We start from the raw sequence: 15421 nt of genomic DNA on the forward strand, positions 1-15421 counted from the left end.
GCTCTTCCATCTCGATTCCATGGTGGCCTGCCCGGCTCCCAGACGTTCTCCCAGCGGCAGAACTACCGGTCGGGTCTGAGCTTTGCGCGCCCTGAGAGGATTCTTGTTCACATATACGGTTCTGTTTGGTAGGCACCAAAGCCCCTCCCACTTAGAAGAGAGATTTGTACCGCCTGAACTTCTACTATTACAAATTCATTCCTTCAGATTCTCAATGAGCAATCATTTGGAATGTGAATAGTTCTGCAAATAATAGCGAACACCTACTGACATTTCCTCCAGGAAACTCTGGTGTAAAGGTTTTATGACTATTAGCTCATTTAATTCTCATACCAACCTAATGAGGTCAGTATTTTTTATTATCCCCATTTTCCACATGAGGAAATAGAAGCACAGAGCAATTAAGCAACTTGTCCAAAGCAGGTCACACAACTCGAAAGTGGTGGAGGCAAGATTCGAGTCCAGGCAGACTGGCTCCAAATTCATACTATTAATCACTATTCTATTCCAGAAATAGCAGCATCGAGCTTTATTAATTAGTTCCTTAATGTAAATTCTAGTAGTCAATCTTTTTTTTTAATAAAGATTTTATTTATTTATTTGACAGACAGAGATCACAAGTAGGCAGAGGCAGGCAGAGAAAGAGAGGGAAGCAGGCTCCCCGCTGAGCAGAGAGCCTGATGCGAGGCTCGATCCCAGGACCCTGGGATCATGACCTGAGCTGAAAGCAGGGGCTTAACCCACTAAGCCACCCAGGAACCCCTAGTAGTCAATCTTAATGAATATTTGCAGTGTTCATGCACCACACTAAGTGACTTTTGTTTATTATTCCATTTTTTGTCAATAAAACCCAATAGGGTAGATATCATTAGTATTAGTATTTTACAGATGGCTCTGGTCAGTTTCTTCATCTATAAATCTAAGGATAACAGCAGTCCACAAAGAATTAAGTGAAAAAGGGAAATTGAATGAGCTATCACAAAGGTGACCAGCACATAGTAGACCCCCAGTAAATGTACCCAGAGAACTCTACCACTGGAGACCATTTGCCCCAACACTTCTGTTTCATAAATGAAGAAGCTGCGGGTCAGAAAGGTGAAGTGGCGTTCCCAAGGTGACCCAGCCGGACAGTACAGAGCTAAGAATGGATACCAGCTCTTTTCACTCCTGGACTAGGGCTCTGTGCCCTATATCGTGCTGCTTTCCAGTGGTAGAGCCATTGGAGTTACTTGCCCAAGGCTGCTTAGCAGCTAGCATCAGAGGAGGGTCCGACCTATTAGACCTGAGTCAAGTCCAGTGCATTTGCAGTCACCACAGCCCCCCAGGCCATTCTTTAGTCCTTGTCCCATCATTACATCTCTTTGTCTCCTCACTCTCGTGCTTGCCATCAGCAGGGGGTGTAATCTGGCTTTGGTGGGGAGCCAGGAATTAGAAATGGATGTAAAATACCATGTGGTTTGCTACTGCCATCCCGTTGAAAAATCTCTGACACTACACCTTATTCCATGCTGGTACCTGTGGGTCAGCAGTATCAAGGAGAAAAGGACAGCCCTTGATCGAAACACTGAGCATGCAGGAACACGATTTAGTGATGTCAGCAAATCTGACATACACCTAGTAATAAGCACCGTAGTTATTATGTTCTGTAGTATTGAAGAATAAATAGTAAATAGTTCCATAAGTATGATCAGTGTTAGATTTTAGAAGTTAGGCTAAACACTGATAGTTTCAGAAGCAAAGAAGACTTGGCCAATGTAGAAAAATCTTGACATTCAATATTCCCCTCAACCTATTCAAGCCCCAGCCCTGCCTTTCCTGATTGTGTATTCTTGGGCAGTGTTTCACTTGGCTCCCTGACCTGCAGTTTCACTATCTATGAAATGGGTACAATAAGGGTAACTATTTGCTCTTGTTTTGGTAAATTTTGATAAAGACTTGCAAACAGCAAATTGCCAAGCAAACATTGGTTGTTTTCAGTTATTTTCTGGTAGGCTCTATACTATCCTGGTTGCTGGGAATGTGAAAATGAAGAAGGCACTGGCCTTAAGTCCTGGACTTAAGAACGCTGCTGTCTAGAAGCCCTTGTGGCCAGGCTACACTTGAGTTGAATGTTTTAGTTGCTGCAGGCCACATAGTTTCCTATTTCCCTCACCTTCCACAGTTAATGTTACGTATAGAGTAGATTGAGTTGATTCAAGGGACTATCTCCTTTCCTCCCTTGCAAACCTTCAGTCTCCTAGTATAGATTTTCCTAACAGCAGCATTTTTTTGTCCATGGCTGATGGCACAGTACAGAAGCACAGTGCAGAGTGGATTGCTGGCATGAATTACTGGTGGGACAGAGAATCTCCCCAGAGAGGCCTGACCCAGCAGAAGGTCCTTGACTTTGTCCAGATAGAAAGGGTGAATGGACCAAGACTGTGCATTGTCCATTCATAACGACCTCCCTTCTTCTGTTAGCCAGAGAGTCCCATTATGACTGCTAAGCTCCATTATAACTAGGTGTGCCTACACAACTGAGTTCTATAATGGGCACAGAAATAACATGTACAACTTCTGAGTAGTGGACATAAAGGGATGAAGTCTTGACTTGGTATTCTTACCTTTCTGTAGGCTAGAATGTTAACATGATGGCTGGATCCATGGCAGCCATCTTAGACTACACGATGGGAGCTGTATATTAAGAATGGCAGAATCAGGGAAATACCACAATGAGATATCAAAACCACAATGAGATATCACCTCACACCAGTCAGAATGGCTAAAATTAACATGTCAGGAAATGACAGATGCTGGTGAGGATGTGGATAAAGGGGAACCCTCCAACTCTATTGGTGGGAATGCAAGCTGGTGCAACCACTCTGGAAAACAGCTTGGAGGTTCCTCAAAATGTTGAAAATAGAGCTACCCTATGACCCAGCAATCACACTACTGGGTATTTACCCTAAAGCTACAAACATAGTGATCCGAAGGGGCACGTACACCCGAATGTTTATAGCAGCAATGTCTACAATAGCCAAACTATGGAAAGAACCTAGATGTCCATCAACAGATGAATGGATAAAGAAGGTGTGGTATATATACACAATGGAATACTATGCAGCCATCAAAAGAAATGAAATCTTGCCATTTGCGACGACGTGGATGGAACTAGAGGGTATCATGCTTAGTGAAATAAGTCTAGCGGAGAAAGACAACTATCATAAGATCTCCCTGATATGAGGAAGTGGAGATGCAACATGGGGGGTTAAGGGGGTAGGAGAAGAATAAATGAAACAAGATGGGATTGGGAGGGAGACAAACCATAAGTGATTCTTAATCTCACAAAACAAAATGAGGGCTGCTGGGGGGAGGGGGTTTGGGAGAGGGGGGTGGGGTTATGGACACTGGGGAGGGTATGTGCTATGGTGAGTGCTGTGAAGTGTGTAAACCTGGCGATTCACACACCTGTACCCTTGGGGATAAAAATACATTATATGTTTATAAAAAATAAAAAAAATAAAATAAAAGAATGACAGAATAAGATCAAAAGTGCCCGTGTTCCCCACACCACGGAGTTATCATCATCATCATTATTACTTTAAAGATTTTATTTATTTATTTGTCAGAGAGTGAGAGCACAAGCAGGGAGAGCCACAGACAGGGAGAGAAGCAGGCTCCCTGCTGAGTAGAGAGCCTGATGTGGGACTCGATCCCAGGACCCCAGGGTCATGACCTGAGCTGAAGGCAAATGCTTAACCGACTGGGCCACCCAGGCATCCCTACTGTTATTCCTTTAAAAGATTTTATTTTAAAGTAATCCCCAAGGGATGTCATTATTAGTAATGGACTGGTTCCACATTACCTGCTACATAAGGGAGAAATATATCCTTTTTTTGATTGGGTCTCGGTTGTTTTGACATTTGTTTATTCTAACTACTCCAGTCCGAAGGGTATTTTTGTGTCCTGGTAGTGACTGGCGCCGCCATACACTATGATAAGGTAGTTGTAATTTTGTGAAATAAGCTTGGACATTGATAATTGCTAGACTATATTAGCATTGCCACATGTTAATAACTGTTGGGCAAGTTATTAACCTCTGTGTCTCAGTTTCCTCATCTGTAAATAATAATAATAATAACAGACCTAACAGTATCAACTTCCAATATTTTTTTGAGCACCTAGGTTGGTTCAGGTGCCATGTAGTTTGCGTTAAACGAAATAAGAGATTAAGTAAACATAGTATTAATTATTTTAAACTTTATTATACATATATAAGTGTTATTTTTTCCCCCCATGCTCATTTCTTGTTAATGCAACTGCTTCTGGACATTGGCCAGTTATGAGGCTTGGCATCCCCCAGAAGACCTAGTTCAAAATTGAGCATGTAATAGCTACTTAAGGAATGTGTGTTAAAGGCATAGATTATTTTTAATACTTCCATTTACGGAATGACATTTTTATCTTGATTTTTAAAAATTTAATTGTGTTGGGGCACCTGGGTGGCTCAGTGGGTTAAGCCGCTGCCTTCGGCTCAGGTCATGATCTCAGGGTCCTGGGATTGAGTCCCGCATCGGGCTCTTTGCTCAGCAGGGAGCCTGCTTCCCTCTCTCTCTCTCTGCCTGCCTCTCTGCCTACTTGTGATTTCTCTCTGTCAAATAAATAAATAAAATAATAAATAAATAAATAAATAAAATAAACAAACAAATAAATAAAATCTTTAAAAAAAACCTTTAATTGTGTTATTCTGTAGCGGAAAACTGACCATTTTAACCAGTGTCAGTGTACAGTTCGGTGGCATTCCGTCCGTTCATTCATCCCATCCATTCACGCTGTTGTGTGGCCGTCACCATCATCTATTTCCAGAAGGGTTTCATCATCCCAAACAGAAATCCCAACCCGTTAAACAATAACTCCCCATCTCCCCCCTCCTTCCAGCCCTTGGTGAACTCTGTTCTGCTTTCCGTCTCGATGAATTTGTCTCTTCTGGGTACATATAAGGGGAATCATATAGCGTTTGTCCTTCTGTGTCTGGCTTGTTTCATATGGCATATGGTTTCCAAGGTTCGTCCATGTTGTAGCACATGTCAGAATTTCCTTCCTTTTTAAATCTGAATAATATTCTGCCTATGTATAGAGTACATTTTGTTTATCCATTCATATGTTGACGGATGCCTGGGTTTCTCCTACCTTGTGGCTGTTGTGAGCAAAGCTGCGGTCATCATGGGAAGACAAGTTCATGGTTTGTTCTACAGGTAGCAGTTTTAACTTCTCCTCTGGAGGGGAAGACTCAGTCCTGGGACCTGCCTGCAGTGTTTCTGCTGGAGACGTGCTTGGAATATCGAAAATGCCTTTTTTGGTGCCTAGACACAACAACTGGTCCCTGGCACAGCCCTGAGAACACTTGCACTATGTTGCCATCTCCTCACTTGGCACGGAGGAACTCTAAGGGACAGAGAGAACACGGGAAGGGTGACATTGGTATGTGTGGGCACAACATATAATTGTGCAAATGAATTTCTGTGTGTTCCTGGATTGTAATACATCCAACCGATACAGCCAACTGCGCGGAGGGGCACCTCGATTTGCTGAAGGGAGACGGAGGCTGGCGTCTTGGAGCCAGAGGTCAGGCTTCCATACCCTGGTACTGTAAGTGCTGTGTGTGTCCGGCTGATACTCCTGTGGTCTCAGTGCTGGCTCCCTGTTGTAGAAACCGAAGCTCATGACTTTGAAGCTGTGTTACGGAAGAAGAATGCCGGAGGAATGTGGCCATTCCTCCAAGTTCTGAGAAACGCAATCGTAAGGATTCTCACTTAGGTCATCTAGCTCCAAAGACATGGCTCCCAAGGCCGACACTTAGTAACCGGCTGCCAGTGAGTGTTGGAGTCCCTGTCAACACAGAAGCCGCTGCAGGGCCCAGGAGTCCGTCACGTTGATCCTGCAGTCTGTGAGATCAGATTCCAGGATGATGGGATTTTGACGGTCTCTAAGTTTCAGACGAAGTCAGACGAGGACAGCACCGGCAGGTGTTCTCATATGTCCTTGGTTTTGGGATCTGTCCCTTTGGGTTTCAATCATTCAGTAAAAATTCAGATCCTTTTATGTACTGTGGTTTTAAACGTTCTGTTTTTACTATTTGCCAGACTGTGTCAAAGGCCTAATAAGATGCACTAAGAAAAATAAGGAGGTTGGGTTGTGTTAGGGGGGAAAAAAAGGCCTTACGTTTAATTTTTTGGTTTAATGGCTGCAGTAAAAGAGTTTATGGAATAGAAAAGCTCCAAATCCACTGGCCGGGGTCCAGTGCCCTCATTTGTTTTGCTTGCTGGGTTTCTAAAAAAATGAGCTAGTTCTCTCTCTCTCTCTCTCTTTTTAATTGAAAAAGAAATATATGCATATTGCCTTAGCCTAGGAAACAGAGCTTGAAGAAATGCTTAAGTGCTATTGGTTAGTTGGGAGGCACAATGACACGGTGCCCGGAGTGAGGAAAGAGGTTGGAGGTGGGGAAAGACGGGAAGCCCACAGAAGGTGCTGTGTTACTTCACGTACACCCAGGCGGTGGCTGCTGCTTCACAAATGAGTGGAGACAACTTCGGAGTCTCCTGCTGGGTGGGTGGTGGGGGGTGGACAATGGGACGAGATGCGAAGAAGCACCATACCCCGGAGCAGTCCCGCAGGGGAAGAATGAGGAAGAAATTTCTTTGCTGGCTCTCTTCTACCTCCTGTCCTTCCCTAAGTTGAAGTTCACCCAAGGGATGTGATGGCCCCTCCCCTCTCCGTGGTTGCCTCACCTGATCCCTCAGCTTGGCAGAGGTCAGACCCTACCGTGCGGTGTTTCTCTGAAGTCGTGGGAGGAGCTAGAGACACCGGCCACTTGGCCTGGGTGGCGGAACCAGTGTGTCACAGTGATAGCAGGCGAGCAGAGTAAGCAGCAGGTCTAGCAGAGAGCTGAAGCTACCGAATCAGGGAGTCCCCTAAGAAATGTAGATACAGACAAAGGAGACATTCAAGCAGTACAAGAGTATCTAATAAATACAGTTCACTTCTACCGCAGACCCTCAAGTCACTGTCTGTACTTTGTCACAATATCCCACGTATACCAAATATTCATCTATGTTGGTAAGATCGTGTTGTGATAAGATTTTGCTGCTTGTAGTAGAAACCTCACATACGTGGCTTCGAAAAGACAGAGATGTATTATTCTCCATCATAAAGAGTCAGAGGAAGGCAGGAGGAAGGCAGACAAATGGTAGCTTCCTGATTGTCATTCTGCTCTGCCAGCCTAGTACGGCTTTTTCCTTAAAGTTGCTTTTTGTTCTGGAATAGTTACCAGAGTTCTAGCCGTCACATCCATGGACCAGGCCAAAATTATAAAGAAAGAGGAAAAGGGTGTGCTCTCCTGGCTGAGTCAGCTTCATTTAAGCGGTTTTGTCAGTGGCCTTCCCCAGCAGTTTCCACTTATGGCTCATGACCATCTTCAGAAGCAAGGGAAGCTGGGAAATAAGGGTATTTGTCAGGTGCTTTGCAGCCCAGAATACAGTGAGGGTTCATTTAGTAAGAATTAAGGAAAGCATGAATCCTGGGTAGACAACAAGCAGTTTCATTTTACACAAATTCAATACCTTGCTTTTTAAAATTTAATGTGTATTGTGATGTATATAGACTTCAACAATTTGAATGCCTGCATTGCATTCCAGTGTGTGGAAATATCAAAATCTCCTTAACATGTCCTTTGTGGGTAGATATTTAAATCATTTCCAATATCTTGGCTGTTATAAACAGCATGGCAGTTAACATCCTTGTATGTATGTACTTACCCATTATTCAAATATATATCTCCAGATAAATTTACAAATGAGGAATGGTTGGGTCAAAAGGATAACTGTATTTTACCTTTTACCATATATGGTCAAATGGCTTTCCAAAGTGTTGACATTAATTGACATTACTCGACAGTATATAAGAGTGCTTATCGTCTTCTAGTAAGTGCTGTGAGGAGAACACAGATAACACTGTGTATCATTAAACCTTGTGACTTCCTTCAACTTGGTAGGTAAAAATGGTGTCCTGTCAGTTGAATTTCATTAACTGCCTCATGAACTCTTTAAGTGATCATAGAAAGCCATCAATTCTACTTGTTTCCTGGCCCTAAACAAGTTTAGATCAATAGATCAATAAGTATTAATAATACTCTCCAAGATACAGAAAGAAAGATTTAAATTCTCAAATTGCAATCCTTTCTAGTAGATTAAGAATTGAAAAGTTTTTTTTTAAATAACAGTTTTATTGATATATGATTCACGAACCATAAAAATCATCCTTTTAAAGTGTTCAGTTCAGTGGTTTTTAGTATATTCAGAGTTGTGCAACCATCACTACTCTCTAATTTTAGAACATTTTCTTCAGCCTCCAAAGAAACCCTGTTAGCCATTAACAGCACTTTTTGTTCCCACCCTTCCCACAGTCCTTGGCAATCACCTAGTCTACTTTCTGTTTCTGTGGATTTGCCCATTTGTCTATTTTGGACATTTCATATAAATGGAATCATCCAATATGTGGCCTTTTGTGACTGGCTTCTTTCACTTGGCACAATGTTTTCAAAGTTCATCCATGATGTAGTAGGTATCAGTACTTTGTTCTTCATTTTATTTTTAGTAAGGTATACACAGCATGATATTTATCATTTTAATAATTTGTGAGCATACAATTCAGTAGCATTAAATATATTCATAGTGTTGTCAACTCCTCTCCACTATCTATATCCAAAACTTTTTCATCCTCCCCAATGCAGATTCTATGCCCGTTAAACAGTAGCTCTCCCTCCTACCTCCCCTAGCCCCTGGTCACCTCTATTCTACTTTCTGTCTTACTGCCTATTCTAGGCACCCCGTATAAATGGAATCATACAACATTTGCTCTTTTGTGTCTAGCTGATTTAGCAAAGCATAATGGTTTTATTTTGTAGCCTATATGAAAATTTCTTTTCTATGGCTGCGTAGTATTCCATTGCACATATAGGTCACATGTTGAATAAATTTCATAGATGTGAGGTCGAGGTGAAACATCTTTAAAACTGTTTTTATAAAATAAGAAGTTTTTTGTTATATTCAAACCTCATACATCTTCCTGAAGTTTTAGCTCATTTTCCTTCAGGAGAGATTTGCTTATTCGTTCACTCATTCAGGTGGTATTTATCGAGTGACTTCCTTGTGCCCAACTCAAGTGTAGAATGCAGAAGAGGATGAGGATAAGGAATAGTCTCTATTTCCAGTGAGCCAACAGTGGAGAAAGAGAAAAGGCAAAGCAACTAACAATTACCGGTCACTACGGCAATTGGAAGGGTACTTCATTCTGAGGAAGTTAGGGGAGTGTTTCTCTGGAGAGATAACGATTGACTTGAGCATTGGACAAGTGTGGTGGGAGGGAGATAACATTCCAGGAGGGGTGAGAGCTCAGGTGAAGAGAGTCAAAGACACGTGAGGACGCAGGGTGCCTTTACACTTGTGCCTTGAGGTTGTTATCATGTGAAGTATCATTTTGGGGATCTGTACAGTTCTGGCAGCAAAAATGAAAAGGGAGCCCACCCTGTCCCTGGAGGCCTTTGCTATAATATGGATGAGAAGTTTTGAGAGGCTCAACCAACACAGAGACAGTAGAAATGAAGTGGGAGGTAAATTGAAAGACTATTCAGTGACATGGAATAGACAAGAGTTGGTGATAAATTGGCCAGTTGAAAGGAGGAAGTACCTAGGATTATAGCTCGGGAACCTGGGGTGGGGGGCAGTAGAGGAGTTCAGTCTGTAAACACCTATCACATTTTAAGTAAACTTGGGCCAGGTCCAGAGCTTTCAAAAGGCTCCAAGGAAGGTAGTTTAAGTGTTCTATTCTCCCTTCAAAGTCCAATTCGGTTTTTCCATTGGGCATCTTAAATATGGACTTCCTTGTGCTGCTCCCGACACATCCCTCTATCGGGCTCATATTCCTCTTCCCTTCCTCTTCTTTCTCCTTGCTCCCTCCTCTCTCATTTCTTATTTGCCTCCAATATATCGATATATATATATATATATATTTTTTTTTTAAAGATTTTATTTATTTATTTGACAGAGAGAGATCACAAGTAGGCAGAGAGGCAGGCAGAGAGAGAGAGAGGAGGAAGCAGGCTCCCTGCTGAGCAGAGAGCCCGATGCGGGACTCGATCCCAGGACCCCGAGATCATGACCCGAGCTGAAGGCAGCGGCTTAACCCACTGAGCCACCCAGGCACCCAATATATATATATTTTTAAGATATATTTTTGTTGAACCAGCCTATTGCAGGCCAGGACAAGAAAGAACCCAGGACTTCCTATCCAGCACTGATTTTACCCCACTGCCTCCCGGTGCTGTGGTTCCTCTCTGTGTTGGAAAACTCACCAAAACCCAGTGGATACAAAGGAATTCACTTCCTGGCGGTTCCCTTGGTGAGAGCACTGCATGGAACTAGCAGATGCCTCATGAGGAGGGAAGGCTGTTGTTAGGCTAGGAAATGTGGATAATTGGCATGCTCTCTTTCGTCTGCCAACGCTGCTCTGAAAACAAGCTGCCATAGACAGCAGCTTTTCCTCAGTGCAGCTGTGGTTCCCAGCACACAGGATCTGTTCTTTAGGAATTAGAAACACATTGATCTGAGCTGTAAAGGCTGATGGCTGAAGACCGTCCAGTTGCATATGTCATCGGAGAAGCTCTAACTAATGTATTGTTCGGTCAGCGGGGCTCTCTGGGTGGTGACTCAGCCAGCGCTTGGCTGCTGCTTTTCCTTTGCTGTGACCCAGCATCTCAGCAGCATGGTGCTGGGCCTGTGTACTTCATCTTTAGGCCCAGGAAACTCAGGGGAGTCCAAGAGTCAATGCGTGCCCTTTGACTTCTGCACTCCTTTGCTAGAATGCAGGCTTTTTGAGGACAGAGGATGGAATTTACTTCTGTGTTTCCCAAAGCAGCCTGATCTTTTTCCAGAAAAAAAGGTAACTCAAGTTGACTTACCTAAAGTGGCCTTGTTCTGGGAAGACAGCAGCTTGGCTGAATCATTGCCTCTCCCTTTTCCCGCCCATCCTCAGGTGAGCTGATGGGGCTTGGAGCAGGTGTTCAGGCTGCCACTTTCCCAAGATTTCTCTTAAGAGAGCACACATAGGATTTCCTTCTCTCTGGTGTCTGGAGATGGCTGAGGGCCCAGCTCAAGAGGAGAGAGTTTCCCTCCCCGTGGGGACAGTGCAATATTGGTTGCAGGAGTAGAATTCAGGGACTCATCACTTCCATACCACACCCAGTGCACATACAGACATTTCATGGCTGCCCACGAGGCTGAAGGTGGAGAACGTGACTTTTACTTAATGACCCTGATGACATTCTCCTTGATGCCTGGTGGGATAGGTAGAGAGAGCACATGGGAGTAGGTGGGGGGGCAGTGGGTGGCAGCAGGGGTCAGGAGCAGGGAGCAGTTTGAGTGGAGGCACTCATCTTCCAAATGCCCCTGCCACTACTCCGTGGGATGCGGAGAGGTCCAGAGCATGGGAAAGGAAAGGTGGGAGGGCCTGGCTGGGAATGGGGGAGCACAGGGAGCCGGAAGGAGAATCAGGCTCCAGGAAGGGCACTTTAACGGCCTCAGTCTTATGAGATCCTTTCATACTGAAAAGGATTGCTGATCTGCAGAATGGAGAATGCAACATCTGTAAACCTCTACAGGGAGAGTTCCACAGGATGTACTTTCTATAGTTAAGGTGATGGAAGAAGCAAGTTATTCTTTATTCCAGTTTATGCATATAAAATTGTAATTTTAAAAAACAGACACGCTTTCCTTCCCCCCTCCCCCCACCACTGGCAGCGCTGTCTTAGTATTAAGCACAGCAGCCTGAAGCTGTGTCAGGGTGAACCTGGACAATCTGGCTGGCTAGGGATGCAGGGTCCCTTTAACTGCTGAGCAGCTCCTCGAACTCAGGGACCCCAGGAACTGTTCCTTGCACCTCAGTGACAGGAGAGTGCACACCTGGCTGGCCTGTGGTTGTATAAACTTAACACTCAAATTTCCAGTGAGTTTTCTGTGTGGCTCTCTGCCCCTCGGCTGGCTAAGTTCTCTGGCCAAGTGCTGACCAGTTGGAAAGTCAAGACTTGGCTTGGATCTCACTAGGGGAGAGCCTCTGACCATCCTTCTTCAGACATGAGGGCTTTGTACTGGAAAGAGTCTGGCGTGGTCCTGTGACTGCCAGGGGAGGGGGTGGGCATTCCCCTGTTTCTTCTCATTTTTAGGGCAGTGAAGGAGTGCGTGTATATTCTATAATAAGGAGGTCACGGGTTTGGAGCTCTGTTCTAGAAATATTTGGCTTTGTCTCTCTGGCAAGTCCTAGCAGAAGCAATAGAAAGAGCAGACTGGGGGCAGGGAGACCGGTTTGGATGTTTCTGTGATGCCCTGCCTGGTAGTTACCAGGAGCCAAATCAGAATGGTGGTGAGGGGACTGGGAAGGAGGGGATCATTTAAGAGACACTGGAGGCAGGATGTGTGGGAGGTCACAATGGCTTCCACAAAGAGAAGTCAGCTCCGATGGAACAGTGGCAGATAATGCCATTAAAACAAACTGGGAAGTGAGTTCTCACAACCCTATGAGACAGACTTCAAAAATAGACCTGGTTTCAAATTCTAGCTCTGTTACTACTAGCTGTGAGAGTGCCATTGGATATGTATTACCTCATGGAGCCCGATTTGTTGTTTTTCACTTGTAGATCTGGGGTCAGGATGACTGCTTCCTACCGTTATTTATTATAAAGAATGAATTTAATGAGAAAATGTCATGAAGCATTTGCAACAGGCCAGTACACCATCAGCACTCAAATGGCAGCGACTGGGTAGAGACTGATTAGTGCAATTTATGAGCTTGGGGGTGGGGGTGGGCCGGATGGACCTGCAGAGGAGAGCAAACCATTCTGGTTGAGTTGTCAGGGAAGCCCCACGAAGGAGTCAAGGGTTGGTGCTGATGTCTCTTCAGGTCTTCAATGTTTGATTGATTGATTGTTAGTGAACATACAGTGCAATATTGATTGCAGGAGTAGAATTCAGGGACTCACCACTTCCATACCACACCCAGTGCTTATCACAACAGGTGCCCTCCTTATTGCCCATCACCCATCCGGCCCCTCCCCCGCCTCCTCCCTCTATCAACTCTCAGTTTATTCTCTGTCGTGAAGAGTCACTTGTGGCTGCCCGCCCCCACTTTTTTTCTTCTCTCCCTTCTCATATGGTTGTCTGTATTGTTTCTTAAATTCCACATATGAATTTCTCACTCATATGAGATCATATGGTTTTTGTCTTTCTCTGACTGACTTATTTCACTTGGCGTAATATACTCTCTAGCTCCTTCCATGTTGTTGCAAATGGCAAGATTTCATTCTTTTGATGGCTGAGTAATATTCCATTATATACATATATATATAATATAGGTATTATATATTGCATATAATATATAATGTTATGTGTGTGTATATATATATATAAAAAACATATAATATTATACACACACATTTGTATGTATATATAAATATATATACCACATCCATTCATCAATTGATGGACATTTGGGCTCTCTCCATAGTTTGGCTATTGTTGATAAGGCTGTTATTAACATCGGGGTGCATGTACCCATTGGAATCTGTACTTTTGTGTCCTTTGAGTAAATACCTAGTAGTGGAATTGCTGGATGGTAGGGTAGTTCTATTTTTAACTTTTTGAGGAACAGGTCTTGTGTGGTTTAGAAGTCCAATTCTCTCAAGCACAGAAATAAATTGATTTATAAAACTGTCTCTTCTTTTTAGGGGAGATGCAAACAATAAGCATAAATACTGTTGATGATCTCTTTTATATTCATACAATGTTGGAATCATTTCCCTCTTTTTATTACTTTTTTAGCAGCAGCTGAGAATATTTTTTAAAGGGGGATTAAACCATAATGACATTTCTAATTTAACAAGAAAATTTCAAGAATGTTATTAAGGAACCAAACTTTTTCCAGCTTTCTGCTTCCCCATTCTTGCTAGGTTTTTGTTCTTATGCTTGTTACCTCATGGTTTCAAGGTAGTTGCCATAGCAGAAGACATCACACCTACATTCAAATCAGAAAAAAGAGAGGAAGGTGGGGCAGCACTGAGTTCTCTGCTACCTATCCCTTTTATCAGGAAAGTAAAAACCTTTCTGGAAGATTCAGCAAAGTTTCATTGGCTAGAATTAGGTCACATGGTCACCACCAAGGATTAAAAGAGTCCGAGAAAGCAAAAATCTGGCAGAGGAATGGGATTGCCTGATAACGATTCCCTGACCTAGAGGTAGATTTTTAGGTAGCTGAGATCTCAGCATAAGATTTGGCAAACTGAAGAGTTCTGGTTTATCTAGTGACTTATCTTTTAACTTTATCAGTGCACATTTTCATGGATGAGTAGGTAATCTCTCCGTAGAAGAACTGAAAGACCATTTTAGTAGAAGAGACTTATTTGCCTTTTTGGTTCCCAAAACCTACTGAAGCTTTAATTCTCTCTTTTTTTTTAAGCTTCTTCTCCACCCCCATTTTTATTTCAGTAAACAAATAGTGGATCTTTCCATCCAGATAATAACTAAAAAATACTGGCGAACTTCAAGATCAAACTTTGTTGTTTATTCTTAAATTTATCTGTGAGTTCAGTGGTAGGCTCAGTGGCACAGGAAACTGAAGCAACATGAAGGAGGACAAAGAAGCCGGTCCCACATGGTGCAGGAAGGGGCTTGTGCAGTAGTGATTAGCAGCTGCCCTCTTCTGCCCTCAGGCCTGATGGCCAGGCCCAGGCTCCTCTTCCTCCCCCTCACGAAGGAAAACTTTCTTGACCCTTCATGATTCATCTAAAGATTGGTTAAGTATTCAGATATACACAGTAGTTTACCTGTCAAATTCTTTCTTAAACAATGAGTTAGAAAAATTGTACATTTGATGTGATACTCAGGGACCTCCAACTCAGGCATAAAAGAAGTTACTAGAACAACTTCAAATACCTCTGCACTAATTAAGCCTGAATTAGTGAAGTTACTGACAAAATAGTTACTTCTGTAAAGAGAGGCAATTAAAAAGTATCAACTACAAGAATCTTATAGTCTTGTGGGGAGACCTGCTCTGAAGAATGGATAGAAAATTTGTGAAGAGTCAAACAAATCCTTGCCGGGTGTTTTTCCTTCACCATGTGCCTGTACACCACCTGATCCCAGAGTTCTCTGGGACTTTGGGCCCAGATACCCAATGGCGTTCTCTCCTCCTATCCCATCTCACAAACTCCCCAGGTCCACTGTGTCTCAAACTTTAGTTTTCAGTTTTCTGTGTCTTTGGGCTCCTGTGCACATGTCCTCCCATCTCCCCTATTAGGGACTCTAACAAGCTCTCAGTGGCTCAGGCCTGAACTTGACAT

Source organism: Mustela erminea, chromosome 16 (genome assembly GCF_009829155.1).
Source record: "Mustela erminea isolate mMusErm1 chromosome 16, mMusErm1.Pri, whole genome shotgun sequence".
Lineage (NCBI taxonomy): Eukaryota > Metazoa > Chordata > Mammalia > Carnivora > Mustelidae > Mustela > Mustela erminea.